This window comes from Brienomyrus brachyistius, unplaced genomic scaffold (assembly GCF_023856365.1).
Source record: "Brienomyrus brachyistius isolate T26 unplaced genomic scaffold, BBRACH_0.4 scaffold72, whole genome shotgun sequence".
Classification (NCBI taxonomy): domain Eukaryota; kingdom Metazoa; phylum Chordata; class Actinopteri; order Osteoglossiformes; family Mormyridae; genus Brienomyrus; species Brienomyrus brachyistius.
Window position 1 is genome coordinate 1162872 of NW_026042347.1, and position 27004 is coordinate 1189875.

General features: G+C 45.4%; 1 pseudogene; it reads left to right on the forward strand.

The window, feature by feature from the left end:
- The window catches only part of LOC125726468 (intersectin-2-like), a 71999-nt pseudogene extending 45763 nt beyond the window's left edge, over positions 1-26236 (forward strand).
- The last annotated feature ends 768 nt before the right edge of the window (positions 26237-27004 follow it).

A 27004-nucleotide genomic window follows, 5' to 3' on the forward strand; every position in this document is an offset into this window, starting at 1 on the left:
AGCCAGGTAAAGGGTGGAAACGACTTCCCAATGCTTGAGATGCCCGTTCACTTATCCGACAGTGCCTCATGAATCATGACCTCAAGTGACCTGTACTTGGTGGAAACGTTAAGTGCAGGTGTGAGGTGCACTGCTAGGACAGTTCATAACAGGCTCATAGAAGCAGGGCTGAAGTCCCATAAAGCAAGGAAGAAGCCCTTCATTAATGAGAAGCAGGAAAGAACCAGGCTGCAGTTTGCAAAAGAAAAAAAAACATTATTCACAGATCCATACCCATAAAGGAGAACTGAGTGAAACAAAAATTGGTGCTATGGTCTCTAACTTTTTTCCATAGTTATATGTAATGAATGGGGAAAGGCGGGGGGGTTGAATATGCTGTGTCAGGCTGGACATTGACCCATCTGGAATCACAGGCTAGGAGGCTTTGTTACAGAAAGGGAGAGTGTCCCCATACACTGAGATACTTCGACTGAGCCCAGCTAAGGGACTCCTGATGAGTGAGCACGGGAAGCTGTATGGTGGTTGTTCCTGTGTAGCCTGACTCAGAGTCTCAGGTTCTAGCACCTTCTACCTACACGGAGGCATGTTGTATTTTGCAGAACGGGGAAGCAGGGGGAATTGCTTCCTTTGAATCGCACCATCGTCCCTGAAGAAATTCAAGTTGAACCACCCCAGAAGCATTAGTAGAACGGACAGACGGATTTACACACACACACACACACACACACACACACACACAAAGACAGGCACCTTCAGCTAGTGAATGTTTTTGGTGACACAAGTGTTAGTGATGTGCCGTTCTTAGTATCTTTACAAAGAATCACCTGATTCACATTGAATTGCAGGAGGTCAAAGGTCACTGCCCCTATTGCCATGGTTACCACGTGTGCGTGTGCATGGCCCTCCTTGCAGTTTCGTTCGAGGACAAGCTAAAGGAGAACTTCCAGCGGGGAAACGCTGAGCTGGAGAGGCGGCGGCAGGTCTTACAGGAGCAGGAGCGGCGCGAGCAAGAGAGGCGGGCCCAGAAGGCCCGGGAGGAGCAGGAGCGGCGTGAGCAGGAGGCGCGGGAGCAGGAGAGGAGGCGGCAACAGGAGCAGGAGCGGCGGCTGGAGAGGCAACGCGAGCTGGAATGGCAGAAGGAGGAAGAGCGCTTAAAGGAGCTGGAACGCAAGGAGGTCAGTCTTTCTAGTATGGAATGCTAGCATTGTACTTGGGGTTAGGCAGTCGCTCTTTGGTCATTGGTCCAGTCCCAGCCAATCACATTTGGGTTTAGCAAATTAATGTTGTTGGCGATTCACCAGCACTGTTGCCTCATACCTTTCAGAGCTGGGGGTTGGAATCCCACCTCCACTCTTTGAGAGTTTCCATGTTCTCCCAGTGTTGTGTGGCCTTCCTCCAAAAACATGCCCTTAGGTGGTCTGGTGCCTTTAAATTCTCTGCAGTGCGAGGTTCTAGTGTAAGTGCATGTTTTGTGCCCTGCGATGGGCTGACATCCCGTCCAGGGTGTACCCCCCCAGCCTGGTGCCCTGTGCTGTCCTGGATAGACTCCAGGCCCCCCTGTGATAATTGGCTGGAAGTTAATAAAACTTCATTATTGTAACCCTGTGTTGGGCAAATACAGCATTATAACTAATTAAACTAGTTTACTGGTGAAACTCCGTTTATGTACATCTCTGAATGGCTGGGAAGGTTTGACAGCATGTATTTGGTTATTGGTTTAGCTTGTGTGTGAACGTGTGCGACCTGTGATTAGCGCGTGTGTGTGTGTGTGTGTGTGTGTGTGTGTGTGTGTTTGGTCGTGATCATGTGTGTGTCCCTGCAGGCTGCTAAGCAGGAGCTGGAGCGTCAGAGGAAGATGGAGTGGGAGCGGAGGAGGCGACAGGAGCTGCTGAATCAGAGGAACCAAGAACAAGAGGACATCATCAAGCTTAAGGCCAAGAAGAGGAGCTTGGAGGCTGTGGTGAGGACCAGGCCGTCCTGCACCTGTTTGCCCCGACCGACTGCATTCCCCTTCAGGAACGAGGAACAGCCAGCTGTTGAAATCGCACTATCAGAGACGCACGTTTTCCTTTCAGATGTCAATGGTACACATGCTTGTGTCCACAGCGACAATATTCCCGCCCTCAGGACTCATAAGACCACTGTTTAATTTCAGAGAGACAAGCACAAGCAGATCTCTGACCGACTCAGGGACGTCCAGAGCAAGAGGAGCATCCAGAAGGGAGAGCTGGAACTGATCAGTCAGAAGCAGGACAGCTGCCTGCTGGAGGTCAACGCCCTGCAGCGGCAGCTTGAGGTCTGCGGCCTTCCTCCGCTGCCGTCCAAGATCCCAGCAGCTATGGGACGAGCACCAGCTGCAACACTGATAAATAGATTCAACACGGTTCTTTTTCCATGTGATCTGGCGTTATGTCTGCTGTGCGTTATACAACAGCTGTGCCACTCCTGTCTGATTAGCAGTCTTCAGATTTTGGCAACCAAGGGAGAGACTGTTCTTCACACCTTTCCTGGAGAATGTGCAGTTTTTTTGGGGGGGAATTTACTATAAAAGCAATAGATAGATAGGGTGAAGTTTCCAGGGAGGGTTTATTTCAGGATTCTCCAGCTTTCTGAGGGAGTTTGGCCTGTTTTTGTGCAGGAGGGGCAGAGGAAACATTCTCAGCTGATTGTGGAGCAGCAGAGATGCAAGGAGATCCTATGCAACATGGGGCTGAACAGTAGGTCTGGTGAGTCTGATCTCCCTGCTTCTCCCTGCGTTACCTGGCGCCCCCCCCCCCCCCCTGCAGTCATTCTTGAAGTACTTAAATGTCATGGTGGCACATGGGTGGTACATGCTTCTTGTGCTTCTAAAATGTAGGTGTACACTACCAGACAAAAGTTTGGATGCACCCACTTGTAATACATCTTTATATTTTAGCTACATTATTCACCTTAGAGTAAAAGGCTTGGAGGCAGTCGACAGTTTTGCTTCGATGACAGCAATGCAGAATCTTGGCGTTCTTTCAGCCAGCTTTCAGATGTAACCCCCCCTGGAAGGCTTTTCCAGCAGTACAGGAGTTTCCAGAAGTTCTGGGCACAAGTCGGCTACCAACTCATCTCGGCTCTGTAGGGTTTGGGTGGAGTGGGGGATTGTGGGGGCCAGGTTATCTGTCACAGCCCTCCCTCTCACATGTCAACAAGAAAATACTTACCATATAACCTCGAGGTGCACTTAGGGTTGTTAATGTAAGGGCCCCCTGCTGATACAGCGCGTTGCTGCACCCTCCACACGAACCACCTCAGTGATGAGAACCTGAGTGTAGTCGTGCAGCGGGTGACACCTCAGCATCACACTAGTCCGAATGGAATGGAACAGTGTACATTTTTTTCCGGTGGCTGGAGTGCCAACCCTGCCACCAACCCCCTTGCAGTTTTCCCTGCAAGTTGGAGGACTTCCTTGCAGGGCTTAGATGTAGATTGTCAGTCCCAGGATGAAGCAATTGCAGGTGAAGGGTCTTGCTTAGAGGTAGTGTTTCTGTATACAGGTCCGACACTTTCCTCCGTAAAGAGGGGCGTGACTGAGAAGGACATCGTCTGTCGGAAACTCAAGGAGCAGCTGGATGTGCTGGAGAAGGATACCGTGGCAAAACTGTCGGAGATGGACCAGTACAACGTGGACATCAAGGTGAGGAGGCATTACTGGTGGTAGAAAGGCATCAATGTTGTGGCTTGCCTCTAGTTAGCCCAGTGTGCTGTACAGGGGCCAGTAGCATTTGTAAATAGAATAAAGTGGAGAAGTGAAGCCTCAAAACATCCATAATCTATGGCCCAGAATCCCGTGTGTTCTGAATTGGATCTGGTGTCTGTACCTTGTATAGCGAGTGGTGGTTGGCGGTGTGGCTTGGTGCTCTGCGCTAATGGTGGTGCGGGCCCGGTCCCTTCCCACAGGAGCTCCGGGAAAGCCAGACCAAGCAGCAGCAGGTCCTGGACAGACTGCGGCAGGTCAAGGCCGACAAGCTATGTGACCTGCAGCGGAGGCGAGAACTGGAGTTGGAGAGGAGGAAGAGAGAGGAGGAGGAGGCGGTCAGGTGAGCTAGGCCTCCTGCAAGGCCTGCATGCTCTGTTGTCGTTTTTGCATTTCTGTTGGCTGTCATGGTGCCAGGTTTGGTTTCCCTGCAATGGTGACTGACCTGTCCTAAATCGCTTTTTAATATCACTTTAACACTGTGCTTCCCAAGCTGGTCCTTGGGGATCCAGAGCTCCCTTTTACTTATTTTTTGTTTGTTTTTCTATTTTTAAGTGGGTCAACACATCACCTACATAATGTCAGAACATGTCAGATGGCTAAGAGCAATTTTAATGTCAATTACAGACCCAGTGTGACAAAGTTCAGTTAAAGCATTAAATTTGAATGGATGACGTGACCTTGATGGTTTGTTTAAAGAAAATATAGCTGCATCACGTGATTGAAGGGCCATGATGTGGTGCTGGGCCAAATTCAGCTTCAATGTGATGCATCATGTCATTCACAGGCAAGCCAAGCTGGAGAAAGAGCGGCAGTGGCGTGTGAAGTTGGAGCGGGAGGAGGAGGAGCGGCGGAGGAGGATCCAGGAGGAGCGGGAGGCCAAGCTGAAGGAGGAGGAAGAACGTGAGCGTGAACTCCGGGCCAAACTGCGCGCCGCTCAGGAGCAGGCTGAGCGGAACCGCCGGGCCGCTGGAGAGGAGGAGGCAGGAGGAAGCCCAGAAGAGGGAGGAGGAGAAGAGGATAGAGGAGGAGAGGCGGCGAGAGGAACATAAAAGGGCGGAGGAGGAGAGGAGGCAGAAGGAAGAGGAGAGGAGGCGGCAAGAGGAGGAGCGGAGAAAGGTGGAGGCAGAGAGAAGGAAGCTAGAGCTGGAGAGGAAAAGACTGGAAGAAGAGAAAAAGAGATTTGAGGAAGAGAGGAGGAGGCAGGAGGAAGAGAGAAGGAGGCAAGAGGAAGAGAACAGAAGGAAGAAGGAGGAGGAGCAGGAGCTGGAGAGGGAGGAGGAGGAGAGAAGACGTCAGCGGGCTCAGATAGCTGCTGTCAGGGATGCAGAGGAGCGGAGGAGACAGGAAGAGGAGCGGAGGAGACAGGAAGAGGAGCGGAGGAGACAGGAGGAGGAGCGGAGGAGGCTGGAAGAGGAGAAGAAGAGACAGGAAGAGGAGAGACGGCGAGAGGAGGACAGGAGGAGAAAGCAACAGGAGGAGGAGGCCGTGGCCAGACAGCGGGAGGAAGAGGCCCGGCAGCAAAAGCAGCAGCAGCAGCACAATTTAGGCAAGACAGACATTCATGAGAAGCTGTCGGCCCTGATCAGGGGCCTAGAGGAGCGAAAAGGTAAGGATTATGGCCTCGATGCAGCCCCCTTCGGGAGGTGTGGAAACGCAGTGACAAATCACAATCTCAGACACGTAAAGCTACCATTAGCGGTGGGGTTTGTACAGTTTCTTCATCAGCCTCCAAATGCAAGTGTCCCATCAGCAGACCCGAGGTGTCGTGTGCTGGTTCAATAGCTGCAGTGCGTCATTAGTGACACAGCGTTCTGAAGAACAGTCACACAAGGAGGTGACTGACTCACTGTCGTTGCAGGGAATTTGAGACCCGTCAAGTCAACACACAGGAAATCGGCCTCCCTGACAACCTACAGAGCCCTGTACCCCTTCACAGCACGGAACGCGGACGAGCTCACCTTTGACACGGACAGCTTGATTGAGGTATACAGAGTGCACCCCCATATGTTAATCTGTTTGTACCATAAATTAAATGTGCTGAATCATTGCCCTGGTGCCTGATTAGCTCTTTTTTTCTGAATCCTTTTCGGGTGTTTTACAGTTAGATCTAGAATCCTTTTGTTCACCATAAAGTGCAACAAGGAGCAGTTTTTTGGGGGGGGGAGGACAGAGGGGTACAAGTGCCCCTGTGACAAAATAAATAAACATGTAGACATATTTAATTTATTAATGGCACATTTCTCCTTTCATATGTTTTAGGGTGTTTTCTGGCCAGTCGTGACCTGGTTTTGGATAGTACGCCCATGTGTGTCATGTGGTAGCCCTTAACCAATCGCCTTGAGTCCGCAGGTGGACGAGAAGACGGAAGGCGAGCAGGGCTGGCTGTATGGCAGCTACCAGGGCAAGATGGGCTGGTTCCCTGAGAGCTACGTCGAGAAGCACAGCCAACCGGAATCTGCGGCCAGCACCAAGCAGGCTCTGATGCCCACAACTGCATCTACCTCAGTCTCTGCAAGGTAATGTTGCCCCTTGGTGTCCAGCATCTAAACTGGTCCTGTGTCATATCTGAATGCTTATGTGGGTCTCACTGACCGTTTTCTCCTGGTCTGTCCCTACTTCAGCAAGGCGGAGGCTAATTCCAGTACCTTCCCAGCAGGACAGAGCACTCCTGGGGGGGCAGGGCAGAACTCTGCCTTCACTCCCACCCACCCTCCAGGCTCTGCCTCTATGGAGTATGGACAGGTAGTTATCCTGGGAGCGCCCCCTACCTGAAGAATACCGTAACTGTCTCGAGTGAGAATTCAGAACTGGCCCCACCCGATCGGTCGTGTTCTTTTTCTGTATTTCCACTGCATGCCTATGCGTATTTATGTGCCAGTGAGTCTGTGGCCTGTTTGCATGGCTGCATCTGAACCATGTCTGTTCAGAAGCCTTCAACTGCTTCTGCGACTGTCTTGCACGTTACTGCAGTATTTTGTTCTGTACTATGCTTTTTCTTTATTTATATATAACAATCAGAAGCAGGTTTGCTGTTTCTGGGGACCCATTTAAAAAGCCACTTTGGGGCCCCTCCACAAGGTGGTGACTTTGTGGCCAGCAAGGGGCCCCCAACACAAATGCATGATTTTATCGCCATAAACAAGTCAACTATGTTTGCTAATAGTGTAGTTTGTATATATGTTGTTTTTTTGGTCATATTTGTGCATGTGTTTGCACATATATAACAATACACTGAGATGTACCATGTATGCACGAGAGTGTTAACTTTCTAGGTATATTCATAAGTTGGTAAACTTTCATGTTAACATTTATCAAAATGTCCATTTTTGGGGGGATTTTTAAGGTAGTTTCAAGTACGTCTAGATCAGATCTTGTTTCCTGAGTGGTGTCCCGGCTGACAGACATGTTTTCTGCGTTGTCAGGTGGCAAGTGGCCTCCAGGTGCAAGCGCTGTGCTCCTGGACGGCCAAGACGGACAACCACCTGAACTTCTCCAAGGATGACATCATCACGGTGCTGGAGCAGCAGGAAAACTGGTGGCTGGGGGAGCTGAATGGGGTGCAGGGCTGAGCCGGAATGAGTAAGTGACACTCTTGGCGGTTCCTCGGGAGGTTGCAGAAGGGTTCTGGTTCTGCTCAGACCAAAGCCTGTCAGCTGGTGGTCATTTACTGAGCCATTTCCTTATTCTAATTCCATATTTCTACGTATTTATTACTGAAGTGGTATTTGATTTGCATTTTTCGGGGCAGGCATCTAGGAGTGATTTTAAATAATCCCTGCCTTTTCTTTGTGACATGTTTGAGAAAATGTGCTAGATTTAGTATGGTAAATTTGGTTTGACTGATTGACTCAACACTTATGAATGCTATTGTGATGTTTTTGTGCTTATATTATTGGTTGAGATAAGCGAGATCAATTTGTAAGGGATTTTTTTCTTTTTCTATTGAAAAATGCGTATGAGCAGAATCGCCGATCCATTTTTTTTCACTTTATTTTGCCAGACCCCTATATTCTTCTGTGGATGAGTTCAATAACCCTGACAATACTCTACAAGAAGGTAAGTTTCTTTTCCAGGGAAGAATTTGAATGAAAAGAAGTTAAATTAAGCTAAGCAGAAGCGCATTTTGCATACATTGTGTCTTTCTTTGATACCCAACATTCCATTTTAGCCAGTCACTACTCTTCACTTTGTTTGGCCATCTGTAATCTAGCATATTGTCATCTTGACTTCTCTTGCGTACCTTTTAATCATCTTGATATTAATGGTATTGCTGCTAGCATGTCAGAAGTAACCTTGAAACAGGGTCTGGTGTGAGAGGCCATTGTCGAAAAGGAGAAAGCCGGATTTTGTCACTGGCTGTTGACCGTTGATTTTCTGTCTAATCAGAAGGCAGGTTTTGTGGCAGTTAAAAATCATTTGGCCATTCTGTCTCTCATCCAATCAGAGTATGTAGCCTTATATACCTATGAAAGCCCAGAGTCAGGAGACCTCACTTTCAACGAAGGAGACACCGTCGTTGTGACGGAAAGAGAAGGGGACTGGTGGAAAGGGTACATCGGAGACAGGAGTGGAGTCTTCCCCTCCAACTACGTAACGCCAAAGGAATCTGAAGTAAATTGTCATGAACGACTTTTCTCAGAGATACTTAAACTGCAGAGTTTATTGTCTATAAATAATAAATCATGACAGGCTAACTTTTGCTACTCTGACCTCTACCAATATGTGTGTCTGTCTACAGACATATAGCACCACTGGAAAGTCAGGTGGAGTCGGCAAAAAGCCAGGTAAGGATGCGGGATCCCACAGTCACCACTCAGTAAAGAGCCAAGAAATTCACTGGCAGCCACCACACACCTTTATCTTTGCCTTTCCGTTGATGCTGGTGCATCTGCAGCTAGGCTGTGTCCTGTATACAGATGAAACACAGCTGTGTTCAATAGTCTTTGCGAGTGCCGACTGTTGCGAAGCTCTATCTACCTTGAACACGTGTGCTTGTTTGCGTTCGCATTCATTTGTGAATGTGTATGACAGAGGTTGCCCAAGTGACGACTGCGTACACGGCCACCGGAGCGGAGCAGCTGAGCCTGGCCCCGGGACAGCTTATCCTCATCCAGGGCAAGAACCCATCTGGGTGGTGGCAAGGGGTTCTGCAGGTCTGTGGACCCGTGTTGTCATGATAGTGACGTTAATCAAATGTGGAGGCCGCCCATAATGAGGTCTAATCCTGGGCTGTTTTTGGGAGGAGGCATTGAAGTTGAGTTGCGGGTCTCTCTCAGGTCAGATGTATTTGTCCTAAATTAGGTTGGCATGTATGTCCTGATGAGGAACCTCTTGTCTTGTATCTGTCCAGGCTAGGGGTAAAAAACGCCAGAACGGATGGTTCCCCGCCTCCCACGTCAAGCTCTTGGGCCCCACCAGTGGGAAGTCCACACCAGCTCCAGTTCCAAGTAAGATCAACAGCATCACATGCCAAGATCTGCGATGATCTCCGTCTGCATCTTCCGTAACAGCCTTTCCTACATGTTGGCTGTTCCTTCAGTTTGCCAGGTCATCACCATGTACGACTACAAGGCGGGCAACGAGGATGAGATGAGCTTCTCCAAAAGTCAACTGATCAATGTGCTGAACAAGGACGATGCTGATTGGTGGAAAGGGGAGCTGAATGGCGTCGTCGGCTTGTTCCCCACCAATTACGTCAAGATGACCACGGAGTCCGATCCCAGTCAACAATGTAAGTTTAATTTTTTTCCCCCCCCAAGTAATATTTGTTTGTCTTGTTGATAGTTGCAAATGTCTTAAGATACAAAGTTTGCAGCCTAGTGTTTCATGCTGTTGGCAATAAATGAGAGAGCGGTAGTTCCAAAATCTAAGGTGGAAAGTGACCTTCGGGTAAAAGTTGACCCACGTTACAGTGCCCACCTGCATTGTATGGGTCTCTCAAAGGGCTGTTCTCCTGCTGACTGCAGCTCTACCAAGGCTACGGTTTGGCTTCCTGCTTGGGTCTGACTTTCTGAACAGAAATGGTTTGTGTCCAAAGATGAATCGAGAGAGTTTGCAGTAGCTGTGTGCTGCAGGGGAAACCTAAACACAGATAAGAAATGATTCATTGGTGACCTCATGGGAGGCCTGGTGATGTGAAGTAGGGCAGTTTGAAAGATACTACCTGGTATTGGCAAATGTCTTCATAAAAAACCATGATGAGAGGGTCGATGAGTTTCCACATCATGGCGTGCATACTCTCTCTTCTGCCATCCGCCTATTAGGACTGGGTTTCTTCTCAGAGTTGTGCTTCAGAGAAGCACTCCTCTCCTTCCATCCATCCGTCCACCCTCCTTACACTCTTCTCCTGCCATCTTTCCCTTCTTTCCCCCCCACCTTTCCCTCCATCTTTCCCTCTATCTGTGTTGTTCTTGTAGGACGGCATCGTTGCCTCTTCCTCCACAGCTTCTCAGAGCTGTTCAGATACCCTTTAGGTGCTCCATATCAGTCAATGCTTCCTCGCTGGATAGGGCCTGCCTTCTCATCAAATTCACTTTCTTTTACTTCTGCTTTAATATTATTATTATTATTATTATTTAAATTTTTTTCCTCATGTGTTGAAGCAGGTCCCACACACCTACCAGTCCAACAGCAAGTGCCCCCCTCTGTAATTTTTATATTCATGTTTTTAGTCTTTAAAATTGTTCTTGCTTATGATGCAAAGCAATTACAATGCCAGTGATAGATGCTGATGCCATATTTAAAGTATAAAGCATATCATTTAAACAGCTTTTTGGGAGAGCGTGAAGGTATGTAGAGTCATAGTCATTAACTATTTAAAACATATTTTTCTTTCAAAAATGGCTTTTTACCCTAAGTGCAATTGAGTATCCTAACTTTTTTTTGTTTGTTTGTTAAAACGTCTCTCACTGACAGTTATATCTGAATGTTACTGCGCAGATGGAAAATCTGGGATAATCTGTGCAGGCAACGGTGCGTTTACGCTTAGCTTGTAGTTCAGTTATGGGCTACGTACCGTTGGGTAATTGCATAAGTGTGTGTGCGTGTGTTCACAGTATGAATTCACATGTACACAGACACATGCTTTCCATTGGTAGGTTTTTTTTGCCAACCCCATGAGTGCAAACCTAACCCTAACCCTAACCCTAACCCTGCTAACCCTAACCCTAACCCTAACCCTAATCCTCTCCCTCTACGAAATCCCATGGCTTTAGCTATAGTACTGTGCTCAGTGCTGGTCAACCCATTAGGTGACATAGGCAGCCACCTGGGGTGCCATCTTTTGGTGAGGCGCTGCCTTAGCCAGCCAATATCACTTTGTCGCAGACAGGGGGCCCTGGTGGTGTAGCTTGCCTACGGCGACACATGAGCTTCAACGATTACTGGCTGTTTACGTACTTCTTTAAGTACTGTGTTTTGCCTATGGGTATAGTGTGTAGAATATTCGTCATACATACCTAGACTAAGGGGAAACCTTTGTTGCCTTACATGTAGTTGTGTATTTTGAGGGTGTTATTTGTTATAATGTATGGAGTGGAAGGGTATTCAAGCAGGCAGTCATACACTGGTTGCAGCCTTCATCTTTTCCCTATGTGGGGGTCGGTGAGCCATTCGAGGGTCAAAGTTCTGGGTCCTTGCTTCACTGTTTGCTGTTTTTTCCGAACACTCGCGGCGGGCTTTGGTGGACTTTGGTTTGCCCTGTTAGTGCCCCGGTGCAGTGTCTGCCGCTTTCCCGCCTGAGGGGGTTTGGACCAGGATGCTGTGAGTTTTCAGCTGATCTGCCATAATACTGGAAATGTTTTAGAATATATTTTTTTTTGCTTTAAGTGACCTTAGGGAGGTAACGTCAATGTAAATGCCCCCCCCCCCACCAAGATGGAGTGGTTAATTCAGGTAATTATATGCATAACCTTTAACGAAACAAGGCCTGCTGGTGTTTAACAGTACATGTTTTGCGGTTTCTGGGTTCTAACAAGTTTAAAAACTAGTTATAACTAAGATACATGTCTTTATTTAATAATAATTGATACTTTATTGAGCCCTATGGGGAAATTCTCTTTACGCCACCCCCAGTTTGCTTTCTGTAAGTGACAGCAAGCTGGCCGCAAAGGGTAGCCACCCATAGCAGCATCCAGGGAGCTGGGGGTTAAGGGCCTTGCTGAAGGACCCGCAGATGTACTGAGGCTGGGCGAAAAACGAGGCTTTAGCCCACTGAGCCTCACACTTTGCTTTTTCATGCAACTTAAAATGAAAATCTGCCTTGCAGTTAGATACCATTGATTATTTGGTTATTGATAAAATTCAGATGTTAGATGGGCTAATTCTTTTTTTGGTCACTAAGGTTTAGACTCTGAAGATTATCCTTCTGCATGGTGCCTGCTGACTATTTGGTCCATGCCAGTGTAACTATTAGCCAGAGGTAAATTCATGTGTTGACAATGTCCTTGGAACAAATGCTAAAGAATCGTATTACTCGGTTAAGGATAAAAATGGCAGATTTGGTGGTTTATAAAGTGTGGTCTTTTGCTCTCACATCAGGGTGAAACTCTCTGTGCCTCAGTGTTCAAGAAATCATCACTGCTGCGGCACTTTGTAGTAAAACTACAAGCATTTTGAATGTAACCTGGTTTGCCCAGATTTTACTCTTAGTTGTATTGACTTATTTTATTTTATATGAAAGTGCAGTTTAATGAAAAAAAAAATGGATGACTGTGATATTGTGTGCTCAGTCTACAATATGTGTGATTACTTGCAGTAAGGCATAGAAATGTCTGAATAAGGTATTTAACAGCTGAAAAATATCCTCTACTTGGAAAACATTTTGCAAGCAATTAAAGGTTTGCTCTGTTTATGCAAATTTGCAATCTGTTTATGCTGCTGGCAAGAGAGATGCATTTTGAATGAATCCCTTGCATTAATTGTTAAACAGTCTATGCAGTTTGAGGTTTCATTTGGCCCCACTGGGAATTTACCCACAGTGCATTGGCAGTAGTCAAGTCAGTTTGTCTGTGTTAAAGTTCCCAAGCTGTGTTACTTTGAAAATGTGCCTCAAATTATACATATGTACATTTATCGTGAAAATAAAGGATTTGCTTAAAAAGCACCTGCTTTTTTTTGGCAAGTCATTGTCTTACACAAGGATGGTGTGAGGTTTGGTTATTAGCGTCTAATATATATATATATCCAGGACCAGGTTATTCAAGAAGCTAAGCACTAGGATGGTTACAGTCCCAGGCAAAATGGGTTCGAGAGAGGAAACCTGGCTGCGGTTTTTAAGGCTTGGGGATGAGGCTCATGCAAAAAGGCGTATTGAAAGTTACCCAATGGAGTTTCAGCGTCTGCGCGCATCTGAATTTTCAGCAAAAGGTAAGACGGACGGGAGGGTTGTTCTCGCGCAGTGACTTAGCGACAGCTCCGGGTAGCGGCTTCTCAAGCCAGTGGTTTAGCCACATGTTTGGGGCCACGCAAGACAGCTGCTGACCGCGGCTGCCCCCCCCCCCACTCCCACCCCCACCCCCGTCATCCCCGACCCTGCAGGGTGTGCTGACCTGACCAGCCTGGACACCATGAGTCCGCAGGAGAGGAAGCGACAGGGTTACATCCACGAGCTCATTGAGACGGAGGAGCGATACATGGCTGACCTTCAGCTGGTCCTGGAGGTATGATCTGCAGTGGGGCCCCCGTGAGGTCTTTGCACTTCAGTCTGCTTTAAGCATTTGCAGTTTTGAGTTTTTATATTCTTGTCATGGATCTCATGTATAGGGCTTTGAGTGTAGGTTTTTGTGCCAGAACATGTTTAACTTATTTTCCCTAACATTTTGTTATCCCTCTTAACCTTTACTAACCCTTTCCAACTTTGCCCGTCTCTCATTTTTTTTTCTCCAGGTGTTTTACAAGCCCATGTCTGAGTCGGGACGCCTGACAGATGTTGAAATGGCCATGATCTTCGTCAACTGGAAGGACCTGATTATGTCCAACACCAAACTTCACAAGTGTGTCTTTCCACAAGCTTGTTTCTTCTTGGTAGCTGAAATTCTTGGGAATGAAACGTGATCCGATGCTGCCACCTTGCTCTAGGAATACGAACTGCGAGTATCGTGTCCCACAACAGCAAATGTCATAGGCAGAGTGAAGTCCCAGAAATAGAGAAGTGCCAGGAAAAGGAATTATCTATGCAGTCGATGGATAATAACAAAACAGGCTGCACAGTTTTTGCACTTAAAGAACTGACTGGAATGTTTGTTGAGAATGGCACTGGCCAGCATTCTGTTTTTGAAACTCACCTGAACTTTTACGAAGAAATTGCTTGGTACTGGACTTGGCGGCCTTTGCGGTTTTGGTGATTGTGTTTGTGAATGGCAGGGCACTGAGGGTGAGGAAGAAAACGGGTGGCGAGAAGATGCCGGTGCAGATGATTGGGGACATCCTGGCCTCGGAGCTCTCGCACATGCAGGCCTACATCCGCTTCTGCAGCTGCCAGCTTAACGGTGCAGCCCTGCTGCAACAAAAGACTGACAAGGAACCCGAGTTCAAGGACTTCCTCAAGGTGAGGAATGGTGGGCAGCAGCCCTGGAACAAATGGGAGGGGTAGATAGTTCATTGTTAAAGGCTGTTCCAGAGCGATCGGTAAGCGGGAGAATTGCAGCCGTCCAAATGTCCTCAGTGAAAAAGCGGTAGCGGGTTAAATGGATGTTGAACTGTTCTTTATTTTCTTCTGAAATGAATTACAAAGATATCTTGCGGGCCAATACTATGTTCTATGAGACCTCTGGACTCAACTCTTCTAAAGCACCTAGACTGAAATTTAGAGTGGTGCTTTAGATAAGGACGTAGGCTAGGGTTTCTGACTCCTAAGTGTGTGTGTGTCTCTCTCTCAGAAAATCGCTACAGATCACCGGTGTAAAGGTATGCCACTGTCCAGCTTCCTGCTGAAGCCTATGCAGAGAATCACCCGCTATCCACTCATCATAAAGAACGTAAGTCCTGCACATTGTCACCCGTGGTCCCTCCTTCAGTGTGCGATGTGGGAGGCATGACGAATTAGCCTCATCCAATTTGCCTTGGATTTAGCTCAATTTGGGTTGCTGCTACGTATGACTTTGCCCTGCCAAAGATGCAGTTCGTGTCAATTCCTTTGGGGACCAAATGATAATGGTTGTGACCATCATCATGGTCAGCAAATACAAGAAAGAATGTGCTGTTTTGCTGGAGTTAAATACCAATGAAATGCAAAAACTTCAGGCAGAAGAGTGAGTGTTGGGGAAAGCGCCCGGCGTTTCCACCCCAACTCCACATTTACGAGACACACACAGGTTACAGTTTTACTTGCAAGGGTACCCACACTCTCTGCAATGCAAACTACAGCAGAATGTGTTACAAAGGGTGGTTCCCCTTGGCTTCTTTATTTATAGTCAATGGGGGGCGCAAGAGAGGGAAGTGAGATTCTTATCTAAGTAGGCAGCTGTTAACCACCTACTTAGAGTACAATAGCTAAGAGTATGTGGCTAGAAGATAAGAAATAACGTATACATATATATTTACACTCATTGCTGATCATACAGAAATGATTAACAACTGTTTCTTCAACCTAACAGTCCCTCCTGTTTATCATGACAGTATGATCAGAAGCATCAACATTGTAGAAGTTGCAAAAGCACTTTAGGTACAACCTTCATTTAGACCACATTGTCATTATCCTGGAAAACATTTAATTCCGTTTCTTCAGGTCCGAGCCCTGCACGGGTGCTTTCGGCTCGGCCGTCATTATGAATTATATGTCTTCTTCATCGCCATCGCTGGAAACAGGCTCTGTCTCTATAGTTTGGGTAAGGGAGAGAAACATTGTACTGCGTGTCCGAAAAGCAGCATTAAGAGCTTGATTAATAAACATTTTCAAACATGGTATAACAGTAATAAAACAACAGAAAAATAAAATGAAAAACAAAAGAAGAGGTAGGCATGTTTTCATCAGTATTGACCACCATGTTCCTGTAATAAACCAGTCTAACCAGGATGAGGAGGACTGCGGTCGACTGTCCATGGTCATCACTTTTTGTAAGTTTCGGAGGCGGTCTAAGGCAGATGTCATATTGGGTGAGTGCACATTGTCAGGAATGTAAGTGCAGCACGTTTGGTTCAGGAGGACACATACTCCTCCTTGTGCGGCTGTCAGTAGGTCTAATGCCATACGATTCTGGATTACCATCTGTCTGGTTATGTCTAATTGTTCATTTTGTTTTTGGTTAATCAGTATCGAATCATTCATAAATAGACCTAGTCTATAATTTAGAGTTTCTACGCGTAGCATGAGTTTTCCAATTCCTAGCCCAGGGAACAGGGCCAGCATAACTTTACTGCCTGTTCCCCACAATTTATGTTCAGCGGGCACGTCGGTTCCCCACACACTATCATGGGGTTGTATTGATATCGAACGCCTTCTCCTGCTTCTGAAGAAAGTTTTACTTTCCTGTGCTATCAGGAAGGTGTGATCTGAAACAAAAATAAGAGCGCACACTCCAAACCAGTTCGGTGGTAAGACAAAGTATGCACGAGGTCCACACAACCATGCTACTCCGTCCACCCAATATGTTCCATTACTGGGGCGAAGCATCGAAATTGGAGATCCATACATGCTGTCTACATATGTTAGGTTACAGTTCGTGGTGTTTCCTCCTATCCATCGCGTACCATTATCTTGCTTAAAACAAATGGCATGCTGATATGTCAGTGGGTCTCGGTCCATCAAGACAGAAAAAGGAAGTGAGACATTAGTTTTAGCAACAGCGAAGTCTACCCAGAAATCCTGTATACAGGTACCATTTTGAAACCCAACGTCATCTGGGTAGTTTCCTGTAGCCTCCTGATACTTAATTCGGACCACTGTCATTCTATTAGTCCCAGGTATAGTTATGTTCACATCTTCCCCTGCTAGCGAAAATATAAGGGAAAGACGGCTCTGGTATCCTATTCCTGCGAAAGAAGCAGCGCACTTGGCTTGGGATATGTTCATAGCTTTACCATACACCGTAGGTCCTTCACTATGAGTGGGCATTACTGAACAAACATAGCAATTTGTCACATTTTTCGCTGTTACAGTATCATGTACATATCGGTACCAGTAGTTTTGCATAAATGGATGTGAGTGGTCAGCGGGCAACGGGCGTAGATGGAAGTCATCATGGGTCCATCGCCGTAGGTGCTGTAATGGAGCTGGTGAGAGCCAGGACAACCATACAAGTCCTACAACAAGAATGACCCCTAGAGTCACTTTACCACATCCCCACCCTATCAGGGCCATCCTAAATAGAGTGCAGCTCAGTTGTTTTCTTCACCGGGTTGAGACAACAGCACCCTATTGGTTACTGTGCCTTTGTAGCGGACTTCCACTGCTACTCTGTTGCTGAGGCCTCTGATAAGGGCTTGATGGGTTTACAGTGACTTTTGTGTATCCAGGAAGGTCGTTCTGCGATCTTTACTGCTGTTGGTGTTGTGAGGAGGACTTGATAAGGACCGTCCCACCGAGGTGTGCTCCAATCTTTCCGCAACAGGACCTTGACCAGGACCCAATCTCCCGGCTGCAAGTTATCCTGTTGAGTAGAAACAGAATTTACCGGCAGACTACTGGGGCTATGTTTTTGTTGTGATGTTAGTAGTTTACGCATCCAATCAGCCAGCGTATTTTCTCGGTCTGCTTTTTCTATGTCATTCATTTCAGTTGCTAGGGGAAATGGTCTACCATACACTATTTCAAAAGGTGTTAATCCTGCAGGAGTGGGAGTTATTCTCATCCATAATTTTACTAGAGACAAACATTCTGGCCACGGCCTTTTTGTCTCTTCCATTGTCTTTTTTAGCCTTGTTTTAATAGTGCCGTTGGTCCTTTCCACTAAGCCTGCGCTCTGGGGGTGATACGCACAATGATTCTTAAGCGTAAAACCTAATGCTTGTGAGCAAAGGGACATAGTCTGATTTACAAAATGAGTCCCATTGTCTGATCTTATAATATGAGGTATGCCATAGGTAGGGAAATAATGGCTTACCAAACATTTTGCAACGGTCATTGCATCACAATGCTTTACAGGGTATATTTCTACCCACTTAGAAAAGGTGTCTATAATAACTAGACAGTATTTCTTTCCTTGTGACCAAGATAATTCAATAAAATCCATATGTACAACTTGAAACGGATACTCAGCTGTGGGGAACTGGCCACGTTTTGGTCTGATGTTTCCTTGTGCATTGTGTTTACAACAAATTAAGCATGTCCTACAAAATTGTTTTGCATAATCAGAAAAATTTATAGCATAGAAATATTGTTGTATGATATGTACCATCCCTCCTGTTGAGACATGAGTATTTCCATGGCTCACCAAAGCAGCTGTTTTGTATAAATTTTTTGGTAGGATGGGCTTGTCATTCATATAGTAAACTTTCTCTCGTTGTATTGCTCCTCTTTTGATCCAACTTTGTACTTCTATTTTAGGAGCATGAATCTGTGCATCACATAGCACATCGCTATCTATAAAAAGAATGTCTGCCACTGATAAGGTAGGTTGTTTCAGTGCCGCTTCTTTGGCGGTTTTATCTGCAAAACTATTTCCTGCGGTTTCTGCAGAGTCATCAGTCTGGTGTGCTTTGCATTTGCACAGTGCAAAGTGAGTCGGTAAATGCACAACGTCTAATAATCTAAGTAGCAAATTCGTATGAGTAAGAGATGTGCCCTGTGATGTTCTAAAACCTCTATTTTTCCAGACTCTTGCATGGTGATGGACAGCTGCAAACACATATTGACTATCAGTGTAGATAGTAAGTGACTTTTTCTTGAACAGTTCACATGCCCTGATCACAGCATAAAGTTCAGCCGCTTGTGCTGAACAAGTAGAAGGGAGTGCATTGGCTTCTAACACTTCAGTAGATGTAACTACAGCATACCCAACTTTATTTTTTTCCATATCATTTTTTGATGCTGAGCCATCTACATAAACAACTTCTGATCCTGGTATAAAAGTTTGCAGAATATCTGCTCTTGGTTTTGTTTGTTCTTCTATTGTTGCTTTGCAAGAATGTGGCTCCCCATCCTCTGCGGTAGGGAGAAGCGTACTAGGGTTCAATAGGCCACACCGCTGAAGTTCAATGTTACGTTGTGAGAGCAAAAGTGACACTAAGGTAAGATGTCTTGTATGTGTTAAGAATGGAAGCGGTGTCTGCAACAAGATTAGAGACACAGAATGAGGAACTTTAAGTATGAGGGGGTGACAAAGTACCAATTCTGCTGATACCTTTACTGCTTCTGCAGCAGCTGCACAGGCCTGTAAACACTGTGGAAAGCCAGCTGCTACTGCATCTAATCGTTTTGAATAGAATGCTAACGGTCTCTCTTTTGCTCCGAATGGCTGTGTTAATACTGCTTTCATATAACCTTGATTAGCATCTACACATAGGGTGAATGGTTGTTGATAATCTGGTAGAGCAAGGGTCACATTGGTTTGCAACATTCTTTTTAAATTTGTAAAAGCATTTTCTCCGTCCTCAGTCCATTGTATTTTGTCCTTTAGAGTCATCTCCTTCCCGTATATTAAATTTTGCAAAGGTTGAACTAGAAAAGCATAATCTGGTAACCATTCTCTACAATAATTGCATCTGTTGTTTAGTCTGTGGTTTAGGTGCTTCCTGTATAGCTTGTTTCCTTATCTCTAGCAGCGAGCGACCTTTTTGTGAAAGGTTATGCCCTAAATAGACAACTGTCTTTTTGCAGTACTGCAACTTCTGTTTAGAAGCTTTATGTCCAGTATTGTATAAATGCTGAAGCACAGTTAGGGTAGTTTCTTTGCAATGTTGTTCTGAATCTGCTGCTATTAAGATATCATCCACGTATAGTAATACCTGACTATGTGATGGTATTTCACAGGTACTCATAGAGTATCTAAGGGCCATGGTATATACATGTGGGCTTTCAGAAAATCCCTGAGGGAGTCTAGTATATGTATATTTTTTCCCTTTATAGGTAAATCCAAATAAATGTTGAGAATCAGGGTGCAATGGTACTGAGAAAAATGCATTACTAAGATCCACTACTGAGAAGTAGCTTTTATCAGGAGTCAATGAGTTGAGCAATAAGTGTGGGTTAGGCACGTCTGGTGCTGCATGTTGCACTATGTTATTAACAGGTCTTAAATCCTGCACCATGCGCCATTTCCCTGTATGTCCCTTCTGGACTGGAAAGATAGGAGTGTTGCAAGTGGCTTCAGGAGCCTCTCGCAATATTCCTGATGCTAACATGTCTTGCACTACAGGGGCTATACCTTTCTCTGCTTCAGGTTTTAATGGGTATTGCCGGACGGTGTTCTGATTTCACAGTTACTTTGTAAGGTGGGAATCCCTTTACCAGCCCTACATCAGTGGGGGAGGACGACCACAACCCTTCTGGAAGGCGATCTAGATCTGGACATGATCCCTCCTCCAGGGTTGAAAAAATTTGTCAGGTTGGGTCCTTTAAGTGTGTGGTGGGAGTGGTTTGAACTCTCCATCCCAAAGGAAACCGCCACACATTGTGTTTCTCATCATAGCTCCAACAGGAGCCAGATACGGGTTGGTAGTCATTGTAACTGTGCATAGAATCTCGTAAGAACATCTCTACATCTCTCCACTGCATCTGGGGTGGTTTTGAAAGAGATACGTGTGGTGTTCTCTCTCTAAATACAGCTTGTTGCTTGTTAGATAAAATGACTGAGGCTGCTGAAAACCCAGTGGTGGGGTTAACATACATATATTATACAAGTGTCTTGGAGGGCATGAAACGTTTTGTCATAGACATAATCTGGTCCAAGGGTGTCTTTGTACCACATAGTGACGTGTAAGGCATCGTCAGGCATGAACTGGGCCTGTCTAGGGGACTGCTTTTCTCTAGTTTTCCGCAATAATTCTCGTGTCTGTGCAGTTCCCCCTAGGTCCAGAGACCAGTAATATTGTGGTGTTGTGGTTCCTTGCACAACATAAGCTTCCTCATTTACGATTGCTTTCATGCCAGTGGCTGTGGCAACCACGCTAATGCCCATTTGTACCATAAGGTCTCGACCTAACAAGTTAACAGGACAAGAAGGGCTTATTAACACCTGTGCTTGACATTCAAGTCCAGTTTCCTTATCTTTTACTGCAACTGGGTTTGTTAACTGATGTCTGTCTGTCTGACCTCCTGCCGTTTTTATATTTATGACTGATGAAGAATATGTGACTCCGGGAGGACTGGAGGTTAGGACAGTCCTACATGCTCCAGTGTCACACAGACACTGTTTATGACTAACTTCCGACTTGGCAAGGTTTCCCACTGCCTTTCTGCTAATAACTGACACACTGCTTGTAAATCTATTTCCTTATCTAAAAGGTCTTGTAAAGTGACCTCCGTTTCCTTTCTTAAAATCACCTCTGTTTTGCCTCGGATGGTGTCGGTAACAGGGGCCTCCGAGGGGGGTCATTGATCATTGTTTTCAATGGAGTTTGGGTTATATGGTTGTTTCCCTACTCTACAATTCCTAGCTAAGTGTCCAGGTTTCCTGCATGTCCAGCAAATGTTATCTTGCTGAGACGAATTCCTGTAATTGTTTCTGAAAACACCTCTCCCCCTTCCTCGGCCTCTTGACCTTCCTCTGAATCCTCCCCTCCCCGGAGGATTCATTTGCACTAACGCTACTACATCTGAGGCGCTGAATATTGTGTCTGTCTTTTCCTGTTTCTGCGCTCTCTGCGCGTGTTGGGCATATTCTAGTGCTTGTTGGACTGAACCAGTATTCTGATGTACCCAATGTTTGTCAAGATATTTTCGCAATTCGGGCTTTAGGCCTGCGACAAAAGCTCGTTTTAGCTGTTGTTGGTACACTCCTACTGCCTCTTCATCAAATGGGATCCCTGAGTTTCCTCTAAATACAACTCTCATTCTATCCATAAAATCCTCAGGTTCCTCTCCATCTTTTTGTTTACATTGCGCTATTCTGCCATAATCTGCTCGTCTCATAAACACTATCTCTATCCTTCCATGTAATTGTTGCATACTCTGTTTTCTACGTACATCTCTTAACTTACTTTGTTCCAACCATGCATCAGAAAAAACATATTCTTTTTTTCTGTCTTTACCTTCTTTCTTATTGGTAGTCTGTAACATCTCCAGTTTTAAGTTTAGCTTTTATACAAAAGTCTGTGAGCTTTTATATATATCTGGAGTGTGGAGTTTTCCTTCAAACCCATGTTTTTTCCTCCATCTACTTATTTGTCCTGATCCTGGCTTATATCCTTCCATAAACTTCTCATCTCCCTCTAGTTCCATTTGTTTACTTTGATTCTTCCCCATTGTTACCTTTTAATGGATACACTACAAAAAATAAAAAATCCTAAAAGCAAGTATCTGGCATGAGACCTCAGGAGGACACTAACACGGCCTTCTACTGCTCCCTATTAGAGCAGCGGTGTTAGTTTTCAGGGATGAAACCCGTCCTTGATCCTTCAGTCACCAGTATGTTGTTGCTTTTAGGGTGGATCGTGTAGGTTAATCTAAAACCTATAAAAACACATCCACATACATCAATATATATATTTCCAACAACGCCTACTTTCTCTCCCGGTTAATTTCGGCTAACCTCAACCACATGCATGTCTTGGCCACCTACTTATTTAGGTGCCGTATCTCTCACTTGGCCACCTACTCACTTAGGTGCCGTATCTCTCACCTGTATAGTGTGCTCTCTGATCCGTCACCGAGGTCCTTCAGACATCACCAGACGTCGAGCGCAGTTCTAACCACCGGCCTGATGACGAATTCACATCACAGGTCTTTCTTGCACCCGACTTCGAGTGGCTGTCGACAGACTTCGGTGTCGCTTCTCTCGGCGTACTGGAGACGTCTTCGGGGTTCCTCGGATCCGGCTCGAAGGACCAAATTCTATGTTGGGGAAAGCGCCCGGCGTTTCCACCCCAACTCCACATTTACGAGACACACACAGGTTACAGTTTTACTTGCAAGGGTACCCACACTCTCTGCAATGCAAACTACAGCAGAATGTGTTACAAAGGGTGGTTCCCCTTGGCTTCTTTATTTATAGTCAATGGGGGGCGCAAGAGAGGGAAGTGAGATTCTTATCTAAGTAGGCAGCTGTTAACCACCTACTTAGAGTACAATAGCTAAGAGTATGTGGCTAGAAGATAAGAAATAACGTATACATATATATTTACACTCATTGCTGATCATACAGAAATGATTAACAACTGTTTCTTCAACCTAACAGTGAGTATGGGTATTGTGAAATGTTGGATGTCAACTGTTACAAAACGTGCTGCACCAGTTTATTTATGGATGGATGGATGGATGGATGGATCTGATTAACATCAAACCGCCAGTAACTTCACTCTACCCTGAACTCCACAGTCCTTGTCCAAAGACAGAGTTCATTCTTAGGCAGGTCCCAGACCTATTTCCAAATCTCCTGCTCCCCAGATTCTCGAGAACACTCCAGAGAATCACTTGGACCATGGACACTTGCGGGAGGCTCTGGACAGGGCCGAGGAGCTCTGTCTGCAGGTCAACGAGGGGGTCCGGGAGAAGGAGAACTCCGACAGGTTAGAGTGGATTCAGAGCCATGTCCAGTGTGAAGGCATCACTGAGGTGAGCACATCTAATGCAACTATATCACGAAGCTCTTGTCTATAGCCTGGGTTTTATATAATCTACAATATTCCCTCCTGAAGTTCTTAACAAATGTTTGTTTACATGCACAGCCTCTAACAAAGTCGTCTACAGAGTTAATCCTACTACAAGTTAGGGTCTGGATTTTTGCAGCTTTCCTACAGTTTACTGGACACTTCCAATTGTTCCATTTCCCTACAGAACTTGATATTCAACTCCTTGACCAACTGCCTGGGTCCCCGAAAGCTGCTACACAGCGGCAAGGTCTATAAAACTAAGAGCAACAAGGAGTTATACACCTTCCTCTTCAATGACTTCCTGCTGCTCACCCAAGCAGTGAAGCAGTTCACCTCATCAGGGACGGATAAGCTCTTCAGTCCCAAGTGCAACATGCAGTTCAAGATGTACAAGAACGTGAGACTCTTTTTCATGCTGGGGAGTAATGGAGGGGGCTAGCAATACCAGACAGTTACATTTACGGCACAAAATCATACATTGCGTTTTAAATGAACTTTTCATATCCATACAATTCGGAGTAGAACTTTCTAGAAAGAGGTGCCATTTCCTTAGTTGTATGTTTAGCCCATTTTTACGGGCTTTCTCTACTGTGTGTACTTCCAATTTAATGCGAGTCTATGACCCGATTTTGGTCTTCTATCCAACCAGCCCGTGTTTCTAAATGAAGTTCTGGTGAAGATGCCCTCCGATCCGTCTAGCGATGAGCCAATCTTCCACATCTCCCACATCGACCGTGTTTATACTCTCAGGACAGAGAACATCAATGAGTGGGGAAGGAAGGGAGTTAGAGAAGAGACTAAGGAGAATTGAACAAGGAAGCTGTGGCTTCAGTCCACAAGGAGGCTCCCTCGGTGTCCTGTTCTGGTAACAAATCAGGTGTTTCTTCTTATTTAATCAATCAGGACTGCCTGGGCGCAGAAAATCAAAGCTGCTTCAGAACATTTCATAGAGACTGAGAAGAAGAAGCGAGAGAAAGCTTACCAAGGTGAACTATTTTATTTGCATTTAATCCTTTTCAGTGTCTTAGCATAACCCTTCAGTCCAGTTTGATTATGTAATGGTTTTATTCATCTGTCTACAAAATTGCTTGTCCTTTTCCTATTTAATTTAGTTATATGTATGTGTGTGTGTGTATATTTATGTATCTGTAATATAAAATCCTCTAAGTCACCAGTATATATTCATTACCCTATTCAGTGTTTCAGAACCCTGACCCCATGTTTTAGTCCATGTTGGACGTTTCACAGCCAGAACCTACAAACCCCATGAGCAAGAATTTGTTTCTTCCAACCAGTTGAGCATAGAGAGTCAGTCAAAGGCTACTCAACTGGTTTGTAAAAACAAAATCTTGGTCTGAGTTTGTAGCTGAGCACTGGTTTTTCCTGAATTTGAGTTTCCCTCTTTTACACAGCCTGTCCTTCCAGTGAACACATCCGTTGCAGTTTAAGAACCTACTACTTTCCCTTTTGGTTGCTGTACAGTTTATTTATGCAGACCTTCATTACTGAACCCTTGATAACCCTATCATAGACTGCAGTGCCCCATTAACTACAGTTTTTTTTTCCAGTTGCTGTATCTTATTTCTGCCAATTCCTTGGGAGTTCCTTGCATCTTAACTTCTTTATTATGAATCTTATTTATTGTTCCTTGGTCTTTCGACTCATGCATCACTTGCTGTATGCATTTCCAGCTCGTTCCCTGAAAACCAGTGGCATTGGCCGCCTGCTGGTCACTATTTTGGAGGCCACAGAGCTCAAGCCCTGCAAGCCCAATGGTGAGGGTCAAAGGTCAAGTCCTATCTCCCGAAACTCCAGCCGCTAACCCCCTAATGCCTTGTACCTCATGTATGGCTTGATGGTTGGGTTTAATGGTTTTTTTTGATGGCCTACACCCTCCAGGAAAGAGTAATCCATATTGCGAGGTGACCATGGGGGCACAGTGTTTCACCTCCCGGACAATAAATGACACAATCAACCCCAAGTGGAACTTCAACTGTCAGTTCTTCATTAAGGACCTGTACCAGGATGTTCTATGTGTCACCATCTTCAAGAGGGACCAGTTCTCTCCCGATGGTTAGTCCTTTCTTCAGATGTTTATTTCTCCTCTTTTTACACGTTGACACTTCCTGAAATTCGTCTTGGGAACAGTTCTGATGTTAAATGTGCTGATGTTAAATTTCCCTTAGAAAAATTTGGGTGTCATATTTGAAGTTTCGTCTTGTTTTTTTTTTTTTTAATTTAACTTTTAATTTATTTTTAATTTATTTATTTATTACACGTCATTTTAAGTTTCTCCATGGGGTATCACTGTGGTTTCATGCTTCAGGGTTCTGGTTCCATATCCTCCCCCTGGTTCTGTGTGTGTGAGTTTGAACATTCTCTTTGTATTTGTACGGGTTACTCCTACAGCCCAAGAACACATACAGATGAACTACGTTCTCTACTTTATGCCCTGGTATATTCTGCAGTCTCACTGCAACCCTTCTACTAGATAATTTCTTTTGTGTTTGACCGTTTATTTCTTTCCCCCCCCTATTGCTTAATTTCTTTCATTGTGCCACAATGGCCTGTGTTCTATTACTAGCGTTTGATGGTGGCCGCTTTCATCATGGCTGCTTGTATCATTGTTAGACTTCCTGGGCCGCACTGAAGTTCCTGTGGCCACCATCAAGAAGGAGCTGGAAAACAAGGGAGCAGCGACAAGGCGCCTGCTGCTGCACGAGGTGCCGACAGGCGAGGTGTGGGTGCGCCTGGACCTGCAGCTGTTCGACCAAAAATCTCTCAAATGAGGCGACGCGGATTGGTGCCATGCCATACGCCCCCCGCCCCGCCCCCGCCTCCACCCCGCTTCCCAAGACAAACGGACAGAGCTGAGGCTTCCTGACGAGATGCTCATTCCGATCCCCGGAACCAGCGGCAAGCATCAGCAGAGCAGGTTCTAGGCTGATGCCACGGGCAGTCCGGCTCCAGCACAGACAGGGTTCTGCCACGTTCACTCGCCAGGTGGCGTCTGTGAGCTGAGAGCTGTATGCCAGTGCTGCTGGAGACCGTCTGGACTCCTGAGTACTTCTGATAATGTGGACGTTTGACACAAATGCAAAATATAGGAAAGCCCTTTTGGGACTGATTATTGTTTACCACTGGATATGGTAATATCTCAGGTTTTTGTTTTTCCTGTCAGTTGTTTATAAAACCAAAAATATATTATGTCAATATCTTATCTTATTTTAATTATACAAATTCGGTACCTGTGAGACAAACCAACTTTACCAAGGAACAAATTTTTTTTTTTTTTTTAAAGAAAAATCTTCCCTCACTGAAAGCAAGATGGATGTATGCAGTGTATGTTGTACTGAATACTAACACAGGACTTTGGTAAAACTAAGTTTATTACAAGAATCACACTACCCTGTAACTGTCAATAGGTCGTTTTTTTGTTTCCCCTAACATTATTTAGTGTCAGCAAACCACAGCACATACAAATGTTTGGAAACATATTGTCACTCCTAGATACATCACATTTTACTACTAAAGACGTTATGTTGCTTCATGTGGATTTAACTAACAGTTCCTTAATTGCTTATGCATTCA